The sequence below is a fragment of the Chaetura pelagica genome, unplaced genomic scaffold, assembly GCF_000747805.2.
Source record: "Chaetura pelagica isolate M959 unplaced genomic scaffold, ChaPel_1.0 scaffold159, whole genome shotgun sequence".
In the NCBI taxonomy this organism is placed as follows: domain Eukaryota; kingdom Metazoa; phylum Chordata; class Aves; order Apodiformes; family Apodidae; genus Chaetura; species Chaetura pelagica.
The window spans coordinates 2,523,646-2,538,705 of NW_009954555.1; the positions used below are offsets into that span (position 1 = coordinate 2,523,646).

Genomic DNA, 15,060 nt, shown 5'->3' on the forward strand with positions numbered 1-15,060 from the left:
TTTTTCATCTCATTTTCAAGGGCATCTTAAAAATGGAGATCACTCACACTTCCTGGTGTTCTCCATCATCTTTTTGTGTTCATTTAAAAATGAGAACAAGGCACTGGGGGACTTGAGAGATTGCATTTCTTCTCCCATAGGGCAAAGTGGTTATTTTATAAATGAAGAGGGCCAAAAAAGCCATCCTTGGTAGTTCCTTAGCAACGGAGCTGGTGTCAGGATGTTCATGTATATCTCCCAAGTTCTCTGTGTAGAAGCACGAGCTGCGCAGGGGAAGAAAACAAACCAGGGGTGCTAACATGCTGCATGGACCTCCTGGCTTTTTCCTTCTCCCCATCAGATGGTCTTCTGGTCACTGGCACAGTTACTGTCTTCAGTGCTCTGACCTTTTATTCAGATTTTATCTGCTAAGAGATCTGGAATCTGGTTTAAATATAGCAGCATCCAATGTCCTGTTCTGCTCCAAAAGGAAATTGAGTCCTGACAGTGCAACAGTAAGAGCACTAGAAGAGTGCAAGGATCATCTAGATTCTGGGACTTTCCAGGGTTGCTGCTTTTGCCACAGCAAGTGGGAGATTGCAAGAATTTATCTCTTGTGATAATGATAAAACTTGCTTTGCCCTGGATCTCTGTTTTATTTGAGAGGGAAGGGTTGTTTCCCCTGACCTATTTGCTCAGCATTTCTTTGTACGTAACTGAATTCTGAAACTCTGACATTTTTTAAAAAGATAATCCATGTTCCTAATAGTATGGTTGACTTTTAAAATACTGACAGTTGTAATAAGGTACATTTCACAGTTTGCATCCCATTCTGAATGGAAAATAATGGAATAAATGACCTTGGATTCCTGGGCTCATGCTCCTTGATACACATTATGCCAACACCCCAACGTCTAGGACTGTATGATATCCCCTGTGCTTTAGAAAACAATGTTATAATTTCTATATAATTATTATATTAATATATATTTATGTTAATAAATATAATTAATAGATGTATGGAGCCTACAAGAAAGCTGGGGAGGGGCTTTTTACAATGGCTTGTAGTGAGAGAACAAGGGGGAATGGATTAAAACTGGAAGAGGGGAGATTTAAGTTGGACATGAGGAGAAAATTCTTCACTGTGAGGGTGGTGAGACCCTGGCCCAGGTTGCCCAGGGAAGCTGTGGCTGCCCCATCCCTGGCAGTGTTGAAGGGCAGGTTGGATGGGGCTTGGAGCAGCCTGGGCTGGTGGGAGGTGTCCCTGCCCATATAGGGGGGTTGGGACTAGATGATCTTCAAGGTCCCTTCCAACCCAAACCATTCCATGATTCTATGAAATATAAGAAATGTTGCTTAGCTCTCTGTTTTCAGAAGATTTGTTTGTTTTGGAAATGCCCTATATAGTATGTTTTAATTTTAGGTTCACCTTTTCTAATGGGAAAGGTGGAGTGACTGGTTTAATAGCAACAACCAGAGTTCTTGGTTTGATTTCAAATGTTTGCAGGAGTTTGGTTGAGTTTACCTGTCTTTCAGGTATTAAGAAATTCAAATTAGTCTACAGGATCCTTGCTTCCTTAGTACCTATAAGTGCAATTATAGTAATAAGTAATGAAGTGCTTTGATATTTTTCCATGTTAAGTGTGTGATAGAAATCTCCAGCATCTTCCAAGTAATTTTGGCTAAGTCTAAGTTGATACAGGTAAAAGTGTTTCATTTTGCAATACTTATGTTGGAATTACTTTATTAAATGCATGGAGCCCAAGAATGGATGCTTGAGAATGGCAAATCATATTTTGTGTTGAGAGAGTTGTTTGCTTTCTAGCCGTGGGAAATAGCAATTTACTGTTCCTAGCAGGATTTGCTTTAAAAAAAAAAAGACCAAAAAAAGCCCCATAAAACAAAGCAGGTGCAGAGGCAGATCACAGTCTTGGCAAGAAGATACTTGGTTTATTTATTTTTTTTTCCCCTTCAAGTTCTGCTGATAGTTTGGGATCTCTATCTTAGGAGGCATGTCTGTCCTTCTGTTTGAACATCAAGGGTGTCAGCTCAGGCTAAATATGGGGAATCCTGAGGTTGAAGGTTGGAGGTCAAAGAGGCTGAGGAATGAGCAGAGCTGGAAACAAGTGAGGATTTTAGTCAGAAAACAGGATGGAGCTCAGTCCCTGCCTGGTGGGGCAAGCAAAGTTTTCTGTTCTGGTGCTGTTGCACTTCTTAAAGAGTTGTTAGATTTTTCTAATAGATATGAAAAAAAGAAATAATTTAGTGAAGCTTTTCAAATATCATCAGCTTCTCTGTGCTTCTGCCTGACAGATTATCTGAGAATTATTTAGTGTGGCCCAGTGGCCATGGCAGCAGAAAAAGACAAAGTGCTGCTTCAAATTGGAATAGTAACATAATTCTTACTTAAGAAACCTTGGTTGCTGTCACTATATGGATGCTCTGTGTGCTTTAGCACTGAGGGCTTCTCTTCCTGCCACAAGCAGCAGGAAAAAGAATGCACCCCGTGTGAGTTCTGTTTGCATGGTAATATTTTTTTCCTAATCTTTCCTATCAACAGCACGAATTTTTTTTTCATCTTTCTGATGACAGAAAAATGCATTTTAATGAAGCAAATTACAGAGCTTTGTCTCCTTTTGTGCACAAGTGGGGCGGCCACATTCAATTAGGCTGAAAAATGATCATTTGTTCTATTACAGGCTGTAACAGGGCGAGTGAAAAAACTGTGATCCATCACCAGTTGCTCAGCTTTGTTACTTAAATCACTTGCCATTCTGTTTGTGGCTCTGAATCCACTATGGGAGCCATTAGTTAATTTAAGTTTTTGGAGGTGTCACTTGTTTGATAATAGGTTGCTTCTGTACTATATGCATAGTGACTAAATATTAATCGTTTTCTGCATCCATCTCAGATTCCTAATTAGTTACAAGGGTAGCAGTGCCAGCAAAGCTAATGATTATACTGCCATAAAAAGGAGTTGACAGCAAATAAGGACTAGATCCAGACAGTTACTTGGTACCTGCTGGTGCTGAGGAAGTCAGCCAGAGATGAGAAGGCTTGATTTCTGAGTCTGGCTCTGACTTGCGTACATGGCAAATGTGAGGGGTTTCTCTCCATGAGGAAGGAAGCTTAGATGTGATTGTGGTAATGCCAGTTTAGGAGAATACTGTTTTCCATTTCATAGTAGCTGAGTAACTTTGTTTTTAACCTTTTAAAAAGTTTAGGTAGTTGACACAGATGAAGCCCAACCCAGCTGTCCCTGCGCAGCTTGGAAATAAATCCTGGCTGTGCTTCTGCAGAAGCTCGCTTCAACGAGCCTGTGGTTGGGTTTTCTCTTCCTTCCTCTCTGTTTAACTGTTGTGTAAGAGATGTGTTGTGTTGATCAGCGCATTTAAAACTTACTACTTTGTGCTCCTTGCCCAGTGCTGCTTTTGTACTTTCATGTGCCTTGTGGTTTTGTATATATTGTGGTAAAGACTCGACGTGCTTGTAGCTTCTGGCTTTGTGGTTTTGCATCAGCTTTTACTGGCCTCTTGATACCTCTCCACTTGTGCATGATCCACCATGTTTTTTCTTTTTCTTTTGTTCCTCCCTTCCCTTTCCCCGTCTCTCCCCCACCTCTTTCACAGTATCTGCTCAGATTTATATAGCTTTTAGGCTACACAGGGAGATTGATCAGACAGGGGCTTATGCATTTAGAGGAGCTAATAAATAAGCATCACAGCGTATTACCCTCCACGGCATTGGAATAACTTCAAACACTCAAAACATTCCATTTGTCACAAATTGGGGAAGGCAAAAGAGGGCACCTCTGTTTTATTAGGGTGCATATTTCATTTATCTGTTCCAGAAGATGTTGTCCAGTTCTACGTGTCTGGGGAGGCAATGCCAACATCTCAGCACTGCTTCTCCCAACCTCCCTTTCAAGTGTCCTTTGCCAGTGTTCAAAGTTGTTACAGCTGCATTTCTGCTCCTTTATTTTCACTTATTTTTTTTTCTTTCCTCTCTTGTTTGTGGGGCACTATTCGGCACCATTAACCCCGCAGTGAATGTTTTTGTTCAGAGCCCCTGACACAAAAGAAAAGGGAACTCATGAATCATCTGATTCTCTGAGCCTGGAATATGATTTTGCCATCACTAGTATTTCTTGTATCCAGGTTTGTGTTCCCAGGTATCTCTTCAGGACACTGCAGTCACTGGCAGACTTTCCTGAGAGAAATTTAGGAAGTTTGCAGAGGTTGCCTTATGTCATTTTAATAAGGGTCACATACTGGAATTAGTATCTTAATGCTTGAGCTCAAACCTGGGCACTGGTGCCTTGAGCAGCCCTGCTGTTTAATTCTTTCCTTGCTGAAGTCACCTACAGAAACACTTGCCTCTCTATATGTATAATTTCCTTGGGGATTCTTGCCACCATTTTGTCTCATTATTCTTGGATTTGTTCATTGCTCTAAAGTAGGGAGCTCTTGAAGTGGTTTTATTTGTTTCCCTCTGTCATTTGCATAAAGTCACTGAAGGAGAAATAGTCTCCAGAATAATTGACAATAATGGTTGAAATCCCAATGGAACAGTATTTCTGCAAGAGGGAACTTCCACTAGAAATGCTGTGTTTGACTCCTGAAAGATTTCAGGCAGCCTGAGTGGTGTTTTTTTGTGCTTAGTGTTGCAAGTTGACTGAAAGGATAAAAAATGTCACAACAAAAGAGAACAACTTCAGGCTTGCATAATAGTGGTAAACTTGAGTAAATGGGACATGCAGTTTCAGAACTCTCAGAGCTGTGTAACAAGAGGAAATTCTAGTGAAAAAGGTGGAGAAAATGGAAATGTTCTGACATTTAAGGAAAGAGCTCAAGTGAAAGCTTATTTTGTTAACCCTCATGTTATTAGCCTGGTGGTCTGGTCTTGCTGAACTCCAGCTCAGGGGTTGGGGGCTGGTGTGTATCCGTGTTCACCCACCCGTGTCATTGCCCAGGATGGGCATTTTAGTTTTGATGATTTAATGGAGACCTGCTTTGTGTTGGTGGGCAGAGGGGTGTTCCCTGTGGGACTGCAAGTGGACTGAAAATCCTGTGTTAAGGAAAATGGTATGAGCAGAAGGAAATTGAGAAAGAGACTTGTTTCTGTACAGGAAAGGTGAGGAAACATAAGGAATTTCTTCAGCCCTGTGGAAGATGACAGACATTCTTGTGTTGGCATTATTCAAGGAAACATTCATCACTTTAAGAATGGACTGGCATTGCAGCTGTTGGTACAGGTATTTGAGGTTCAAAGTATGTGAGGTAGAGAAAGGTTAATATTCCAAACTGATTCATGAGAACCAGTGCTTTGTAGGGCATTATTTATGTTCCCCAAGTGCTTCTTTTCTGGTTTTATTCAAATTACATATGCTGCTTATGTGTGTTTTTACCTCTGCTTTTGGATTATGTACATTGACAAGTTTCATCCTGTTAAAAAACAAAACTAACAATTGGAACTATTAATTACTTTAAATTTATTTTTACCAAGTCTATGTGAGCATGTGTTTGAGAAATGAAAAGCAAAAAGTGGGGCTTTTTAGCTTGAAGTTTGCAGGTTAAGTGCTGAATTTTTACTGCTTACCTGTATGAAAAGGAGATCCTTTCAGATGTTCTGAGGGGAAAGGAAGTTTGTCCTTGAGAAAGAACAGATTGTCCAACTTTTTACTTGATCTTTAGTTTTGATGTATAAGAAGGCTTTTTGTATATTAGCATTTTAACAGCCGTTTAAAGTAACAATCAGAAATGAATCTCTTTGTGTACAGAAAAAAAAGGCTATCTGAAGTATAATCAAAGGCTTTCTGTTGTCTGTTGGCAGCAGCATGTTGTTTTGTTTCTCTGGGTCACAAATGTGCCAGGCCTTTGTTCTCTTTAACTCGTCAAATGCATCTTTAGAAGATCATTTCTGTAAAAACACACTCAAATAATTTTAGCTTAGTTTGCAGCACTGAGAAACTGTTTATTACAGAAGACATCTTCACATCATATTCTATAAATAGACAGTACTTTTTTGCCAGTGAGGGCAGACTCCAGTTAGGTGGGTTTTAAGGTTTGCAGCCATGGGTGGGGATGGTCTTGGACTCCCTGTGTGAAGCCTTGTTTATGGGCATGAGCAATGTGTTGTTTTCTGAAGCTCAGGAAAGAACAAATGTCTCAGGGAGGCTTTGGAGCAGCTGGAGTGTGGCACAGATCTGGATCTGCCTGTCCTGCCTGCACAGGGTGGAGGACCCATATGTCTGTCAGCAAAAGGTCTGTCGTGGCCATTGAAATACAAATAAATGTAGGCAAGTTGGCCAACCCGGTTTCTTGCTGGTGGAAATGACTAAGTTTAGTACAGCCAGGAAATGCTTGTCTCTCTGTTAAATTTGCCTTTCTGCACTGCTGTTTAGAGGAGAGGTATGCAGAGTCCTGAGGGATCGTGCATTTCCGGCCTCCTGGAGGTTCAGGGCTTGTTGCTCTTTTTGGAAGATCTTTTTGGAAGATCTTCCTGCAGCTCGACCCCTGCTGCAGTGCCACCAGGGGGTGGGTTCTCCAGACCTGCTTTGGAGAATTAAGGCCTCCTCTTCCCACCCTTACTTTATTAGAGGAAAGTAAATTGCAAACTTGAGCAATCTTCAAACACGAGTGCTCATCTGGCCCTGCCTGTTCATCGTCCTGTGGAAATGTGGGCCTAGGCAACCCCAGCAGTGGTTTGATGGATAATAATGCTGGTAATAATCCACAAATTGTTTTCCCAGAGGGTCAAGGTTGTTTATCAAATATCCCTTCTAGAGCACTAGAAATGTAAAGCCAGGTTTTCTTTTTTTTCCTCCTGCTGCTGCTTTAATACCCAGCCTTTTTTTTTTTGATCTGTGCCTCAGCCTGTGATGTGCCACTGCAGGCTGTTTCTCAGATCAGGTTTCTTGGCGTGCTGTTGACTTTATCTCGTTTACAGGATCACATTTCTGTTGCCATACGCCCTGTGATCGCAGCCTCCCCGCAGCTTTTGAACAATTAGTAATTGAGCAGGAAGTGTGTGTTCATTACAATAGCCTTTTGATTTGGATTTTACAATCACGCAGTGTTCCGCGCGGAGCCGAGGCGGGGGAGGCGCTTCTCCCCAACACGTTTTTTGACAGAGAGAAGCCTGTTGTTGCAGCCACTTGGCTGTTTGTCAGGGTTTGCAGCCATCCCTCCTGCGCAGGTTGCTTGGCAACGCGGGCCAGAGCCATCCCAGCACGGCCAGTGCCTTCCCAAGAGCAGGTTGGGGGATGATTTATGGGCCAGGCTGCCAGCGTGGTGAACCCAAGAGGCAGGACTGGACCTTTGAGGAGGAACCGACCTGAAATGTGAAGGCGAGAGAGACTGGGAGCGTTTAATCCGGGGATGTGCAGCCAGAGCCAATAATCAGAGGGCAGAATTAGAGCAAAAATAAAGGCTCCTCATTTAGACGCAATCGATTATTTGTTGCTGGTTTGTGTTCTCTTTCTCATCCAGGCTGTCACGCAGAAATAGGTACGATGCAGAAAGTGAATCAAAGCTTTGCATCCTGTGAACCTGGAATCTCTCTCTCTGTAAAAATAGCTCTGTTGAAATACTGATGGGAAAATAAAGCTAGGGTCAGCACATGGGGTTAGCAGCACCCTGACAGCTCAGAGCCTGGGAAGAAGGAATAGCTGAATTCTCCCCTAGCTTGGGAAATGTCTGAGGGCTGTTGTGTCACCTTCAATATCATGTTGCCTTTCAGGCAGACTTTTGCATTGATCCCTGGCATTAAACAGAGAAGGGAAAGAAGAGTTTAATGAACTGGCATTTAGGTAGTAGTTCATGCTGCGGTCAAATGTCCAACTCCTGCCCCTTCCTTAGAACATCACCTTCAATAAATTCAGGTGAAGGAAATTTGGATAACCTTTAGGTAAGCACCCCAGTTCCATTTCTTCTGCCAGCTTGTAGGTCCTTTTTCCAGAGTAGTGGTGATGAGGGGCTGGCAGGACGTGGAAAGCACGTTGAGAAGAGCATTTTTGGATAGTTGTAGGAAGGCAAAGAGGAGAGGAGGGATGATGAATCCACTTTGACCTCTTGAATGGCAGTATAAATACTTTATTGAAAAATCTAAATAAATGTTTGTAACTAGTAATCCTGCTCTGCATGCAATCTCATTTAGCCAACTGTGTATGCAAATGTGCTATTAATGTGTTTGCATCCAGTATAAATACACAAATCTAATCTGTTTATATATGTAATTTACACACAGCTGTGCTCATGCTCACTTAATACCAATATTTTCAGCAAGCGAGAGGTACCATGGGAGATCTATTGTTCAAAACAAAAGCTAACAGTGCAGCACCATGCAAGGGGGGGGATCATTATCGTTTCAGGATCTTTTGGCATTCCCTCGAGGGAGCCTGCCTGCTTAATGACTTTCCCTCTGTGTGTGGCTCTGGATGCAGGGTGGCTGTTGTGTGCTTCTCAGCATCCCTGGGATGCCTTGAGGTTCAATTCCTTACAGTTTGAGGTAAGGTTTAATTTTTCAGTATAGTTTTTCAGGAAGGCAAAGCAATTGGATTGGGAGGGAAAGCAAATTGTTGGGCATCTTTCAGCTGATGTATTTCTTGTCAGTTTGTTTAGAGAGGATACTTGATCTTACAGGCATATGGCCTAAGGAGTACATGGTTATTATCACATGTAGATGACCAGCAATGTGCTCTGAAGGATGCTTTAAATATCCAATGAGAACATTAATGCCTTTTAATATGGATTGGTATCTAATGAATAACATCACCACATTTTGTTTTCCTGTGAGTAAAAGCACTTGGTGAAAAAGAATTTTATTTTCAAAATACCACAAAGGTTAGAGGGCAGTTTTGTCTGACACAACAGAAGTGCTTCATTAAAATAAATTGTCAAGAAAAATAGACAACTATCTTTTAAAAGAAAGCTGAAGTTGGTTTTAGTATGTATTTTGAAGAAAGGTCACCCCATGCTTGTAAAAGGGAGGTTGGAACCTGATGATCTTTAAGGTTCCTTCCAACCTTAACCATTCTGTGACTCCTTCTGCTGACTGAAGAAGCAAACTGAGTATCTTTCAGATGTAAAGGATGCTCTCAGCCAAAACCAAGTATCCGTTCACACACCCACATGTGAGTATATGATTATTCTCTTCCAGTCTTGCTCTACAAAACTATCAGCTGCATTTGTGCCTTCTATCTTTGGCTGGAAGTCTGGAAACACGTTTGTGGCACAATTTGTAAATAAGCACCAAAGACTGGCTTTGCAGGGGCTGGCTGGCATTTGGTACTGGTGATGCTTCACTGTGGTAGCTAGCTGGTGCAGGGTGCAGTGCCCCAGCTACAGTGAAGGATCTTTATTTGCTGTTATTCCACAACTTTCTGCAAGCCAGAGATCATGGAAGAGTATGTGAGTAAGTCAGTGGTCCTCAAAGCCACAGACATTTCCCTACAACAGAATTCTTTTTGCAGTAAGTGATTGCAAGCATGTTCAAGCAGTTGCCAGGCTTTGTGAACAGTTTCTCCTACCTTTGTATGGTTGTGTCAGAGAAGAGATTAAGGTCCTTCAAATCATGACCTGTGCTTCAGTGCAGCCTCTTCAGGAGGAGACTCTAAATTGCAAGCTGGTGACAGCTTCGCTTCCTGCAGGAGCACACAAAGAAGTGCTGTGGTTAGAGGTGAGACAGAGCAATAAACTTAACCTGAGAGCATCTGAGATACTGTGGGTTAAAGGCTGGTAACACTGAGGGAACAAGAGATCTTTCCACAAACATCTTCTGTTTACATGCTTGAGGTCTGCACACGTCTCTGTGGGGCAACATGCAGAGACATTTAGGGGAGGCTGATAGTGTCTTTCTCCTGAACAAGTTTGCCCGCTAGGTGATTTTTGCAAGCTTGCTGTTAACTGATGTAACATACAATAGCACAAGTATCTAATGCTAAGGGTAAAAGTGCTTGCTACTTCAAAACTACATTTAAAAAACATTAAGCAGAGTTAGGGTAGTGACAGGAAACAATAAAACAAGGTTCAGATGAGGCTGGAGCATATCCTGTTCTCCCAGCAGAAAGGCATGTTCAAGGAATGTAGCAGAGGCCTGAGTGTAGATTTTCCTTGATAGTTCCTCTGTCCCAGTGGACTGATTTATATTTTTTACAAAGGTTTCAGGTGAGCTTTGTTGAGTCATCATGCTTGTTCCTCATGTGACTGTTGTAACCTAGAATATTGTTACCTTGGGACCAATCCTTGTTCATGGCAGGCTGCTCTGAGGATGTGGCTTCTAAGGCCAAGAAATTTTTGTGGAGCATCTCTCCCTTCTGTCCTCTCCTCTACTCGTAGAAGAGGGACTTTCCCCCTCTTTTCTTTTGTAGCTTTCTCTCCTCTTTAGCTGGCAATTTGTGCATCTTAAAATTGTGTGGTGGAAGTCTTTGACTATTCTGTTCCCTCTCTGACTGGACAGAACATCTCTCCATCTCTCCGCTTGCTTCTCTATCTTCTTCCTTCCCTTGCTGCCAGGAAGTGTTGTCCCCAGCTTTAACCAAGCTGACAGTCCCTGGTCTGGACTGTTGGAGAAGACAGAACTGAGGGAAAGCCAAGGCTGGGAGTGGTGGGACATGGTGAGAGCACGTCAACCTGAGTGCAGCTTCTGCCCCTGAGCCCGTCCCTTCTCCAGCAACACTCTTGGTGGTGCAGCCTCTTAGGGTAGCTGGACTTTAGGTAAGAGTGTTGAGGGAACAGAGCAGCTTGTGGAAATGTTAATTGGGCATTTGGTGGTGGATTTGGAGAATAGCTTGGATATGTGTGACATACATTGTCTCTAACCTAAAGTACTTTTTTACCCTTGTTGTAATTATGGAGCAGTACTTGGTCTTGTCTCTTACTGAGCATCTAGAATTCCTTTGAGGTGTAGATAAAATAAATACTACCATAATTTTCTGCTATTTTTGGTGGGGGGAAAAAGGTAACCCAAGTTATGTTTTAGTAAGAGAAACTTGACATCTTTAAGTTAAACTGTCTTCTTGGGGAAACTCTGAGGATAGTTGTTTCTAGAGGACACTGTGCATCATTTAACATGATCAGCAAATGCCCTTATGTGTACTGAACACACATAATATAATGTTAAAACTCAGCCAAGCTTTTAATAAAATGTACTGTGTGCACTGAAATTCAGCTTATGTGCATATAGAATGTCTACATGCTGAGAAATTGTTTGGGGCAATCTGTCAATGTGCTGCACATTGAACAGAACTTTTGCAGGTAGAACTAAATCTCATTTTCTTTTCAGAACAACTGCCATGATTTTCCGTCATGTGAAAATGTGAAAAAGATGCTTTTATGCCTTTAGCATTTATTTATTGTTAACTGTTAAAACTCTCTGCATTTTCCTACCATATTTACTGTAAAATTTACAAGGGCTTCATAAATTTAGAAGATGGTAACAACTTGAGTTTGCATCTGCCCAGGAAACCTTTTGCTTCCATGATAGCAAAATTTTCCATTTTATATGTTCATAATTTAAGGCAAATGTTCAGATAATTACTTGCTGTTCTTGGATATGGTCTAAAGAGATATATCTTTTTTAGAAAGATTGAGAAAAATGTCCTTTTTTCCTGGATTAACAAGGAACAGAAAAGGCTTCTGTTTGTAAATATGTCGCATTACAACATGTTCTTCACTAATTAACCATTTGGAAGTCATAGGGAATGAAAGAGCACGTGGCTTTTTCTTAGAGAATACATTTGATCTAAATTGGATTGAAATATCACCTCAGAGGAGACATATTAGTAGCATTCATAAATTTACAGATTTATCAGAGTCATCCTGCCTTTCTGAAGTTCATGAGGCTTCAGTTTGAAATTCTTAAATTGATTAAGCAGGTTATTTTGTACCCAGTGTTATTGTTGCCTGCTTTTAGAAACAGCTTTATTTTAGATTTCTGCAGCAAAGAAGAAAACTGAACTGGGAACATCAGTGAAAACCCAGGGTGCTGGATTTCAGCATGCAGCAGCAAATTTTTCCTGCCAAGCTGTAATCTCTTGATAATAGAAACCCTGACGCGTAACCTTAACCACAGCTTTGCAGTGGCATTATCATCACATTGATAAACATGCCATCTGAGCTCTGTTAGTCAGAACATAATGGCTTTGTGTATCTTGTCATGATATTTGTTTCTTGGGATAAAATATGGGCTCTGCAAGTAACACAATATGCAAACATTAAGGTGCCGGTGCCTTGTTCTGCCTTGGTTATTTATAGCTCCCTGTTTCCACATTGGAGCTGGATGCTACAGGATCTGATGCATTTTATTGGGGAGGCTCAAATTATAAAATGGTATTAGGAGATCTTGTGATGTGGCTGGTCGATAGCCATGGTAACCACTTTGTAAAACATGACTGTCGTGTCTGTCAGCATTGACTGACCTAGCAAGCCACGGGATTTCCTAATGCTGCTTCACAGCAGTAATTATCCACAGCATTTTTCTTTTTAAATTACGTTACAGTTTGTCTTAGGTGAGCAGTAAAAACAACAATGCTGACAGAATTATGCCACAAATAATGTTTCAGAGTTAAACATAAGAGGTAAAATCAAAATGTTTAGATTAATTTTTAAAAGAAGAGAACTTGATTTGTTAAACCATTGTGCTCTAGAGCCATATCCACTTTTTACCCAAACTTCTTTCTCATGCATCCATAGATTTAAGCCTCACTGATCTACCAGCCTTGTATTGTAAGACTATTTTAATTCAGCAGCTTTAATTTTCAGATGCCTTCTGTGAGTAGTGCAACCTCTCCTGCACCATTAAAATGCAGACATAAAATTTGCTGCTTGTCATCTGTGCAGAGGAGAGAAAATGTAAACTGTATTACCCAGTCTGTTTTGTGAGACGCTGGAGAGCAACAGGTCACTTCTGATTTGGTGTGCAACTGTTTAGTTCTTTTATATTTAAAAACATCTAGAGGTCTCTCCTGTGCTTGACTTGGAGAAAAGAAGCAGCTGTTTTTGCTGCAGGCTAAAGGAGAACTGAACATGATGGCTGAATTAATGACAGACTAGAATAGGAAGGAAAAACTGAAAAAGAAAATGGTTTTTAAAAACTTTGTTTTGTTAAGCTTTAGACTATCTGACTTTCTGAAGTGAGTTTTGGTTTGCTTTGTTGTTCTTAGTGTATTAGTAAGTGGCTCTCTTGTCTCTCAGCAGAGGCACACAACTGTGTTATAGTTGGGTACCTTGCACTGCCTCAATTGTGATAATATTGTGTGAGTCTGATAAAGGTGACAGCATCAATGGCCAAAATTTCACAATGCCAGAAGGATGGACTTGGTTCATATTTGGAAATTTGGAACAGCATTTCAAGCTCCTTCTGGTTCTGTTGCTCAGCTATAGGCTAGGCTTACATTCCCAGTGGGGATTTTTGACGTGAGTTCAAAGGAAAAGAGTTTGTCATAGGCTTTTTTAATACAAAGCTGAGTCACAACACAAACGTAAAACAGTTTGGTTAAAAGGAATATTAAAAATTAAATAAAATAGTCCCCTAAGAATTCAGATGGACCATAGTAATAAGGCTTTGTTAAAATGAGGAATAGAGAATCGTGGCTTTCATTTTCTGAAGTGGACCAGATTGTGCTCTCTTATTTTCCTGTGCTTCTTCATCCATGGTTGAAGTGTTCCAGCTCCGGTTTCTTCTTACTCCCCTGCAGCTTTTTATGTCACATTTTCCTATATATGCTCTGTTAATTGATGCTGCAAAAGCATCATACCTCTGATACAGTCCAGGAGGCAGATGTCAAAGCCAGGAACTGAGCTGCATTGTTTAGCATCCAAGTTCCCCCTGGGTTGCCTGCTTTTAAATGTTTCTTGGTTTAGTTGATTTCTGTTCTTTACGAGAAGCTGCAGACTGGAATCATGTTCCTCTTTGGGATGCTGGGAGTGCTGTGAGGTTTGTTTGCCTTGTTGCAGCTGCCATCTTTTCTTGCCCAGAATGACAGAAGTGGTGCCAGGAGTGCCATGAAAATTCCTTGTCATTCCCATGGTAAAAATGAGAAGTATGTGTACACATGGTAGGCAGTCTTGGTATCTTGCTCAGCAGGTATTTCTTTGTGTGACCTTTTTCCTGTGAACGGGGGGCTGGCACCTTGCAATTAGTGAAATTTCCCTTGTTCAGGAACCAAATCGCCCCTGTCACTGAACTCTCCAGCTCCCAAATGCTCTGTTCCCTGGTTTAAAAGGAGCAGGTGGGTATGAGCAATCATATATACACTGGAAGGGGGACTATAATCTCAAAGCATACACAACTGGTGGTTAATTCTTGTCTCTGTGCCCCCAGGCATGTTCTTGGCCAACCCTAGCAGTCTTGCTGGTTTTGAGGGTCAGGGTTAGGTAAGGATAGATCCCTGTGGGAGTATTTCTGCAAAATAATATGCATGAGGTTCCCAAGAGACCTGCTTGCTCATATTCAGCATTGTGGTGGGAGCTTTTGAGGTGTGCAGAGCTCTTATTTTGGAGGCAAGTTACCCTTTCTGGGATTCCCTATCCATGTCAGGATATGGAAGCCTCTCAACACCCACCCGACGTGGTCCGAAATACACTAGACCACCTTGAGTTATACTTCTTATTAGGGAATTTTTCTCCTCTCCCTCCCCTAAAATGTTAATACCCGTGTAACTCAACATCCCTCGTGGTTCTGCGGGCAGAAATGGGTATTTGCCAGGTTCATACCCCTGTGCTGATTGCAGGGGAAGGAACAAGTCCCCAGGAGTGCCCCTGGGTGCGGGGCTGGGTGCCGGGGGGGACACGCTGCGACAGAAACACCGACTGAAGGTGCTGGCCCGGGCAAGAGGAGGAGGAGAGAGATCTCTGCTCCCAGCTGGAGCCTCGGCAGTTATCGGAGGAGGGGGAGAGACACTGCGGTGGGGAAACCTGAGCGCAAGGGGCAGCTGCCGGGCGGCTGAGAGCGATACAGCTGGGGAGGAGGGCAGAGCCGGGCGGGCGTCAACCCGACGGGCTGCTGTGCCGGGGCTTTCCCGAGGTGAGGAAGCCGGCAGTGGGGAAGGGGGGGGGGGAGCAGGGCAGGAGGGGGAGGGAT

At 42.1% G+C, this 15,060-nt stretch overlaps 1 protein-coding gene across 1 annotated transcript in view; it reads left to right on the forward strand.

Moving 5' to 3' along the window:
• The window catches only part of RERE (arginine-glutamic acid dipeptide (RE) repeats), a 151,711-nt gene that overhangs the window by 88,362 nt on the left and 48,289 nt on the right, over window positions 1-15,060 (forward strand).